This window comes from Dreissena polymorpha, chromosome 8, assembly GCF_020536995.1.
Source record: "Dreissena polymorpha isolate Duluth1 chromosome 8, UMN_Dpol_1.0, whole genome shotgun sequence".
In the NCBI taxonomy this organism is placed as follows: domain Eukaryota; kingdom Metazoa; phylum Mollusca; class Bivalvia; order Myida; family Dreissenidae; genus Dreissena; species Dreissena polymorpha.
The window spans coordinates 20,247,592-20,257,695 of NC_068362.1; positions in this window are offsets into that span (position 1 = coordinate 20,247,592).

A 10,104-nucleotide genomic window follows, 5' to 3' on the forward strand; every position below is an offset into this window, starting at 1 on the left:
TGTGCTATGCAGGAACAAGGAATCAATTTCACGGTACCAGCTGATCTTCATGTTTTTGTAACAAAAAACGCATAAACACATTTTCAGTCATAATTTCACTATTTTGAGTTGTTGATGGACTACAAAGTTAAACCATGTAACGGTGAGCGCTGCACTCTATGTTCTCAAATAAAGAGTGGAAATAGTTTTCAGTTCAATTGTGGTTTTGTATACATTGTTGAAGATGGAGAGAACTTGACTTGTAAATCAAAAGATGTTATATATGTTCTGAAGTGCAAAACCTGCGGCGGTGAGTATATTGGCGAGACCGTTAATTTGAGAAAACGCATTCACACACACAACTCTCATATTCGAACAGAGCAGCATTTGTGTCGAGCTACTGACCATTTGATAGAATGTGGGAAACACTTGTGCGATGTTAAGGAACGGTACACTGTATTCGTTTTGGAGACAGAGCGAGACAAGCACGTGCGTAAAGCCAAAGAGGCGTACTACATTCGATTATTCAAGCCAATGATGAACAAGTAAGGCGTGCATTATTTTTCAAGCGTATATATATAGCTGCAGTTAACAAAATAAGCACACTCGCAATCACTTTCTACGATGGCACAAGCAATGTTGACCTCGAGTTATGTTATGAAAACGAACAACCGAGAACGAATACAGCAGTTTGCGAACACTGTACTGAATCACGGCGTGAAAAGGAATTTGGTGTCTGAAGTCGAGTCAGGTGTCTTCTTGTCGCCTAACGATTATTTGAAGATAGAAGAACTTTCAGAGAAACTAAAACAGATTGATGCCAAACTAGCGCAGTACAAAAGCCTCAAAGTAAGAACGCATAATCTGATAAAGGGCATCAAGAAAACAAAAAACCTGCAGGACGATGTTGTGAAGACTGTGAGCTCTAACGTTTTCGATCGAATTCCAATTGATGTGATTAACAAAATACTCGGTTCTGGGGAAGACGAAAACATGTTTGCGCTAATAGAGCGAATAAAATCTTCCAATGTTGAGGAAAAACGCAAATATGCCGATATCGACATCTCCGATACAGAAATCTCAGATACGCTAAACGATGATGAAAAGGAAATTATGAACGGTCTGGCTGTTAAAAGAATGCGCAAATCTGGTGAAACGAAAGCTGCAAAGAAACCGAAAAAGGAAAAGACTATACTCAGTGATCTAGAATTGAGCGATGATGACGAATGACTACGTTGTTGCAATATTGTATGATTATGTTGACTTGTGTGTGTTACATTTTTTGTATATGTTGTAAATAAATTGTATCAATGAACTGTAAACATTTGTTGCCTTATCAATGGATATTGACGAGGTTTTGATTGTTGACGAAGACGAACAGTTAGCACAAAACACCTACTTGCTTTCACCCATGTACTCTAGACATCACCACGAATGCTCGCTATGCATTTTTCAATACATAACAGAATATGAAGAACCAATACGAATATTCGAAAGCAAGCTAGTAGAAATGAACTCAAAACTCGGGTGTGGAATTCAAACGTGTGTCACAATGGTTCTCAATGAGTTCAAAGACGATGAACGCATGTCGTTGTTCAAAAAATTGACAACTAGCGAAATTACAAGCCATTTTGATTCAGTATTTGGCGATCCTATTTGTGGATACAACCGACTTAAAGCTTACAATTTTTTCTCTCTGTTTGACGAAAGTACGGTTAACAATTCCACATACATAAAGTTTATTTACGATACATACAAAACTTCGAGAAACACTTCACTCTGTCCTTATTCGCTTTTAGGAGTTTATGTTTTTCTTGTTATGATTAACACTATAGGATGTGATTCCCAGCTCAAGAAAAAACATGACTTTTTGTGGATGTTCAACTGTCTATACAATCACAAATTACGGTTTGGAAAACTGCGATAAAAATCTATTTAAGGTTAGTTTTTCTATAGAAACACTCAAACCACACACAACCATGTCAACCATGTCAACCATAAACGTTAAAGATATTAAACGGGTCACTGACACCGAAGCCACTAATCGCTTGTTCACTAAACTGAAGTACGATATTGGTATTGAAATCTCTTCAAAGCTCATTCAGTCGCTTAAACAAAGCAAAGACAGGGTTGTATTTTATGTGGGCAAAGAACAAAGATCATACCCAGCAGCAATTGTGAAAATGTTCACTAACGTTAAGACAAATCATGTCAAGATTCAGCCGAAGTACAGTGTTCAAGAATTGATGAACGTGTTTGAAATTCTCATGAACCTGTCTGAGTACCAATGTAACGGTCTCACGCTAGATTACTCGGATTGGCAGTCAATCTCTAGTCTGGTAAACATGATCGAACTCGCTGAGCACCTAGGCATGACAGAAGTGGTGATGTTTCTTAAACGCATTCCACAACTTCTTACATTTCACAACAAAACCGCGTATGATAACGAATTGCTCAGAAGAGAAAACGAGTCTAAGGAAAACCAAAAACCAATGTCTGTCAACGAACCTAGCGAAAACGATGAAAAGCGGTCAAGAACTAGAAAGAGAAGCTTTACAAAAGTGTTCAGTCGTAGTTTGAGCCGAAAGCGCAGAGAAGAAAATGTTATGAACTAAATGTCGTATGTTGTTTGTTGTATGTCGAAAATAAAGAGCAAAAACAGTAAACTTGCGTGTTTGTTTTCGTGTTTGTTTTCTTCACGCATCAAGAGAAAAACCATAACGTTAATATACTTGCATCTTATCTACCAAACTGACAACCAAAACATAAAATTCATTTCAACATTTTATTTGACGATACTATTCAAACAAATACACACACAAGCATGCACTCAAAGTCATAACACTAATCAGTCCAATGAATCCGCTTCCAATCAAACATTTCAGATCTACAAACAGCGCATTTGTTCCCATATATATGCATGTGCCAGCAACAGTGTACGCAGAAAAGGTGCATGCATGGTGTTACGGCAAAGGTTTTCTCTTCATTGCAGCAAATTATACAAGTACGCGAGTCTTTCACTGCTTGTTCTTTTTCCAGGTGAAGTTGAGCCATACGTTTTTTGCAGTCTTTGCAATCACAGCAACTATTTGCTTGAAAGCGTTCACGAAGTTCTTTCATAACCTGTATGCATTCTTTTCGTATTTTTCTAACAGAAAACCACCATCGTAAGTCTTGAATACAGATCATCGCAAGCATTGTAACACCGATCATGGCTTCTTGTTGTTGTCAAGTTTAGTCGTTTTGCGATCCCAAAAATCGGGGTTTCGTTCTTCGATGATGAATCGAATAAGCAAAATGCCAAGAAATATAGTCGCAAACATCAACAAATGAAATGAAGCTTACTTTTTGTGCAGAGCTTTTATATGCAAATTTTGTAACGATCTATATCACAAACCATTTCACTTTGGCTTTTAACGTTGCCACATTGGTCACATTTCAGAACATGGAAAACTATCAAAGCATATGCTTCAATGCTCGTTCGAAAACACCAGAGCAGAAACGTATTCAGAAAAGAAAATGGAAAATCCAATCTCAATTTGCTGCAAACAAGTTGTGGGAGATTATATCAAAGCATATGAGCATAATATCCACAGAGGAGCCTAGGGTGAAATTGTTTCGCATGTCAAAATCTGAAACATTTGAACCATATGCATTTTTTTCTCCTGACTATGAACCTCAACCCGAGTTCGATTATCAGATCAAAATCACATGCTTTGGACTAACAGTTCATTTGAATGTGTATGTAAGATTGGGTGAAGATGACGACGAGGACGACTTGATGCTTGTTATGGACAGACCAGACGATACAAAACTATATTTCAACATTTTTGACCGCGATGGTGTGGTTGAGAAGAAACACAGTTTTCTAAAAACCAATGGTTCTGATATGTGCAAAGAAATCATCGATATGATTGGTCTCAAAGACATTATCGATGAGTGTGAATTATTCGAAAATTTGGCTTCAAACATATCGTTATCTGTAGAAAGTGAAGTTGAATGTGAAAGCGATAATGAATAAAACAACCAAAAACGTATTTTTCTGTTTTCTACTTTTTATTCAACAAACTCGCTTACAATACTGTACAAACGATGTCCATTTACCAGGTTGATTTGCAACCCAGTCAGTAAGTCTATATTTACGGAACACGTTCTGTAGTTTATTCAGGTGGTAGAAGCCTTCAGCGTTGTAATTCGATATTTCACGTACGACGGCCGCAAACAAAACAAATGCTGTCACAAACACATCCCAGCTCAAACCATTGTTCAGCTTTTGTTCAAGCAATTCGGCGAAATAGTCTTCATCAAAACAAGCTATGGTCAGTTCATCTTTTGTAAGAACATGCATCGTAACAGTGCTATTTACAAGCAAAATCACACATTCGACGATGTCACAAAGAGTGTCATTTGAGTCCTCAAACTGCTTGCATTCCAAGTAATTTGCTACCATCGCAGCCACAAACTCACAGCTGAACATTTTTTTACGTTATGACAACTACTGACTTTGCGTGAATGGTTTTATACTCGAGTTAGGCGCTTGTTATTTGAACTGTTGTAGTAGTTTGTAAACGTCTAGATTGAAATCCTTGCAACACATACGCAATAACTATAACTATAACCAAAGAAACAACCACAAATGTTAGTGCAATAAATAAGACCCAAAAGCTGTTTATTTTGGAATCATCGTCACTCGGTGAATCCAGTCCCATACCAGGAATTCTAATCTGACACAGAGTTCGTTTTGTTGTACAATCTTCATACGAAATAGATTTTTCATTCACGTCGATATACAAGCACGTATTGTTCTCATCATATGACACTCGCGAATAGACTATCGCGTAATCGTTTAATTCGAGCGTTTCGTTCAGACTGTCAATTTTGAACATCAAATTTTGAGATATTGCATTCACCTTCGGGTCGTGCGTTCTGTTAATCAGATAGTCAAAAGCGTTTTGCAACTCTTCTTCTGTTTGCAGCACTGCTGGTAAGCACTGGCCATCTTCATTCACCACGAAACAAGTTTTAGGTGATGTGATCGACGCTGCTGCGTTTTCGTCAAATGAACATGTCTTGTACGCACGCGGATTGAAAGGTGACACAGTCACAAACTCTCCTCGATCCGCTTTTAACAAGGCTACGTTAGCCGTTTCGCATGAAATGCCCAAATATTTTCGTTTGAACAAATGAACGCATTGAGCAGGCCTATCTTTGTTGTTGAACAGCGCTATCTTGATAGAACCTTGAATGTTGTTCAAAATAAATTCGTTGCTTACTTGAGTGAAAACCGTTTTTAGATGAATGTTTTTTTGTCCAAAAATGACCACATCGTATGCATTATAGTCGGTACTGTTTACAGTTTTACGTACATTGACGTGCGTTGAAAACTGGTTTCCAACTTTGAACTGTTGCTCAATACTGATAAAGTAGCAAGATCCATCATATATTTTACCAATACTTTTAGTCGGATCACACACATTGCAATAACAGTTTTGTAAACCGTAAGAAGAAACGCTTTGAACTGTTGTGTCTGCGCGGACAACAATGAAAAAACACAAAATGATAAACGCCCGCATGCTTGGCTCAGAACATCAAGAATGACAAGATTCGTTTGTTTAAGTGTGTTTTATATTTATTTTAGTTCTTATGATCTTTTTATTACGTACGACGTAAATCCTATTATTCCAAAAACGATTGCAAACACGACTAGAATGCAAAACACAACTTCGCTTATAACAACGACAGATCCTTTTTCGCCATGTTCGTTAGCCTTTGTGGTTGTTGAGCCATTGGTGGTGATATTACCACTCGTTATGTTATGGATTTCACTGTAGTTCTGTTGTGTGCTAGTTTTGTTTGCAACTCTCGATGTGGTTGTTGAAGAAACGCTTTGAACTGTTGTGTCTGCGCGGACAACAATGAAAAAACACAAAATGATAAACGACCGCATGCTTGGCTTAGAACATCAAGAATGACAAGATCCGTTTATATGAGTGTGTTTTATATTTATTTGAGTTCCTTTGTTTTTTTTATAACGTTATACACAAATCCTATTAGTCCAAGAACGATTGCAAACACGGCTAGAATGCAAAACACAACTTCGATTATAACAAGGACAGATCCTGTTTCGCTATTTTCGTTAGCCTTTGTGGTTGTTGAGCCATTATTTGTGATATCACCACTCGTTATGTTATGGATTTCACTGTAGTTTTGTTGTGTGCTAGTTTCCTTTGCAACTATCGATGTGCCAAGATTGCTATTTTCTTCAACCTTTGAGGTTGTTGAACCATCGCTAAGGGCATTGACAACTGATGTGTTATGTTTTTTACTTAATGTTTTAGTGGTATGTTCGTGTGCAACTCTCGGTGTTGCTTGCGTGCTTTTTTTTGTTAACCTTTGTGGTTGTCGAACCATTGTTGGGGATATAAGCAAGCGTTGTGTTTTCCATTTCGCTGTTTGTGTGTGTGTCAATTTCGTTTGAAACTGTCGATGTAACGAAATCATTATCGCTACTGCGTTTTTCGATGTCTGCAACATGATTAGATGTATTGTCTGGTACCAAGAATCGCCATAGAGAATCAGTAGCTAGCATCCTACCTATATTCGGGGTCAAAATCAAAAAGAGTTTGCCTTTGATTTGGAAACAAAACCTGTCCCTGTGATTATCAATTGTCAAATAATTGTCTTTCACGCCCAAATTTTGATTTATGACTTTTCGTATGGCCTCGAGAATATCATATTGCGTTGTGTACATTCTCTCAGGAATATATACAATTTTGCGTAACTTTTCTAGCGCATCATCATAGGAAACGATCGAGAATTCACCATTGTATATACCCAGATCGCGCTCTGGCGATTTCTTGAAGCAGTTATCGTTACAGCTACATAGAGACACAAACAAGACAAATAGTATGAAGCGCAACATAGCTGGTTTTTATTTCATTCATCTAACAAAACACATGTAATAGCTATCTAACAAAAAATATGAACTTAACAGACTACAACACAAAATCTGCAGGAATGTACAAAACGAGGCCGTTTGTCAGCAATTCCTTTGACACACAAAATGCGACAAAGTTTGGTGGGATGTGAATGTTGGGAATGCATGTTCTAACCGCTTGAGAGAGAATATCTTCGTGTTCTTCGTTTTGACACTGATTGATGAAGTAAACTTTACATGGGTCTTTTTCAGGTAACATTTCGCTAACGGGCATTGGGGCTTCTTGCACCTCTTGTTCTGGGATAAACGTTTCCGCAATTTCTTCTTTCACGATTGACAAATCGACCGGCATACTGATTATCTCATTTTGCTCCGAACATGCCTTCACATCAGAACAAGGCATTTCATTTGTTTTGCAAATTTTGCAAAGCATCTTTTTGGGGAGACTCGACTGATCCTTTGGATCTTCAACAAATTTGCGTTTGCGATTAGGAATAGCATTGACTAATCTACCTTTTCCCCCATCGATCAGCTCCGTTTCAATGTGAAGACTGTTGATGTGCTTGCGGTACAAAGGATGCATCACAAACAAAACCTCTAACGCCTGACACAAATTTGTATTTGGATATCCATATTTTGGTTGCAGTGAGTATACGTTAGCATTCATCTCTCTCATTTCGATGCCAGTTTGCAACGCTTCGTATATTTCACCACAGCTTCTCACAATTTTCAGACCTATTGTGAGCTCTTTCTGTGTACTGACAAGCTGAAAGTTTTTACTCGGTAGCACTCCTTTTTTCACCAATATTTCCACGATATCATTTTCCGTAACAATCGAGTAATGTCATGACTGCTCGAAAGTAGGTGTTCAGCTTCAATCGTATCTGATGTCCTTTCCAAAGATAGGCAAGTCGATTTCACAGAATAGACTTTGCTAACTCCTCGATTCCAGTGCAACTCCAACACTGGTATTATGCATATCGGCAGTCTGTAGTTTACGGTGGGATTCGACTGCATGTATCTACCCTTCTTTATGCGCTCGTTTAGAGTTGCGAAATGTTCTGGTACTAATGTTTTCAATATTTTGAAGTAGCACATATCAATCTTTTCATCGGCAACAGAAAACATCAAGTCAACATATCGTTCAAACGCAGCTAGTGTCGGTTCATCGAGAAACACATGGTCCAGCGTTGGCTTGTAGTTCAAGTAGTCATACGGACTGTTAGTTATCGACGTAAAACGCAGTCCCTCGACATCTGTGAAAGGACATGTAACGCTGAACATGTACTTCTTTTGGTGACCATTCGCATTGAAATTTCTTTTCTCACGAATGAATTTTTCGCACAATGTTTGGACCGACATGTTGTCGCTTCTGTTGTCAGATTGTAAATGAGACACATTCAGTTTTTGTTGCAGTATTTATACAAGTCGTCGTATTACAAATTCCATGATAAAAACCTAAATTGTTGAATTTGAATAACAGAAATGGCTCGTTGCAGCGAAAGGAAAGGCGAAAGCAAATTGCATACACTCATCAAAGCAAACCAACCCGAGTTGCTAGCTACACACATTAATCAAAACTTTGATTTTCGATTCATCGTGTTACATTGTTATCAAAGAAAAACATGTTTTGCCTGTTGATTTCACACAAACAGACCTAGAACAAGTTGTCATTCATATATCTAAACCTGAATACATACAGTTTGTGAAGCTCAGGTTTAGTGGTTCTCAAAGCAATGGGTCTGATTTTCTGCTTTGCGAACAAACCGATTACGAAGATAACTACGGCAATGAGGTTCATCAGTGTCACCTTTATTTTTCAAGAACATGTACCAAAGATATGGCAGCTACGAGCTATTACTTGACACAAGCCTTAAGTATGATTGGAGTACTAACATTTTCAAAGAATACGCATGACAAACTGGCTTCGTGTCTAATCAAACGTTATGGTCAAACACTCGTACCCAAATGCACTACTGATTTTTGGAACAAACAACTTGACTCATTTCGCATGAGAAGCATTCTTGAGGTCTCGCAGCAAGATGACTCAGCGACACTTCGTGAGGAAATTGAGCGTTTGATGCAATCAAAGTACAACTTCGTTTCTTGTGAATACAATACGGCCAACAAAAACCTAAATATTCTGTATACTGAAACAAGTAACAACAGCTTTGGGTTAGTGGTTGTCAAAGAGTCGCTGCAAATAAAAGGCGCTACATGACTGGTAGATCAAATCATTCTTGATCTAACCTTCAAAGCGATAACATGTCTGTGCCAGCAACTACATTCCGGGTTCCAAAAACTGAGGACTGGGATATGGAGATTAGGCTGTCTGAGATAAAAAGTATGTTGTTAAGAATTTCATATGTTAGTGTTGGAGGTTTGATTGTAAACGTTGAATGCTGTAACTAACTTTTGCTTGTTCTGTTTCAGAAACCGTCACTCCAAAAACTGAGGACTGGGATGCCGAAATTGCGGTGGCGAAACGTCCTCCATTCTTTCTCAGCGTGGGCAAAATGACGCAGAGACAAATTAACAGACTAAACCGATGCTGGACCTGTCGCTGCGTGCCGGTCAATTGTACATGTTCAAAGTATTGAATAAAATTGTTGAAACGTTCACAGGTGTTTGTTTGTTTTGTAGAAAATGTTATATAGGCAGTAATTTGAACTTAGTACACTTCACACAAAACAATGCTAGCCGTTGAACTCAAAGATTTGGGATTTTTTCGACATATGTTGCGTTTGAATATTGAAAAGTGGAACAAAGCTGTCGAAATGTACATCATGGATCTCTATCCAGATGTGAAGTTTACATTTTCGACGCGAGATCAATGTTGGAAAGCGACAGATACGGAAATTGTGTACTATGTCGATATTGAGGTTATTCTGATCAATCCGAAATATGATTTGTGCTGGACACACCAAGATCCCACAAAACGACTTCAAACCATTAATGGGATTTTGTTGAGCTCAAAAGCCAAGAGAACAAAACTCGTAACGTTTGACCAAGAGTATTTTTGAGACAAAAAATATATAAAGATGTTGAAATAACCAATTGCATGTGTAATATAATATCATATCATATAATGGATGATACCGACGCTTTCTGCACGTATCAAACAAGTATGTACATGGAAAACTATATCGATAGACTGAAAACTTTTGAGTATTGGTCTCCCCAAATAC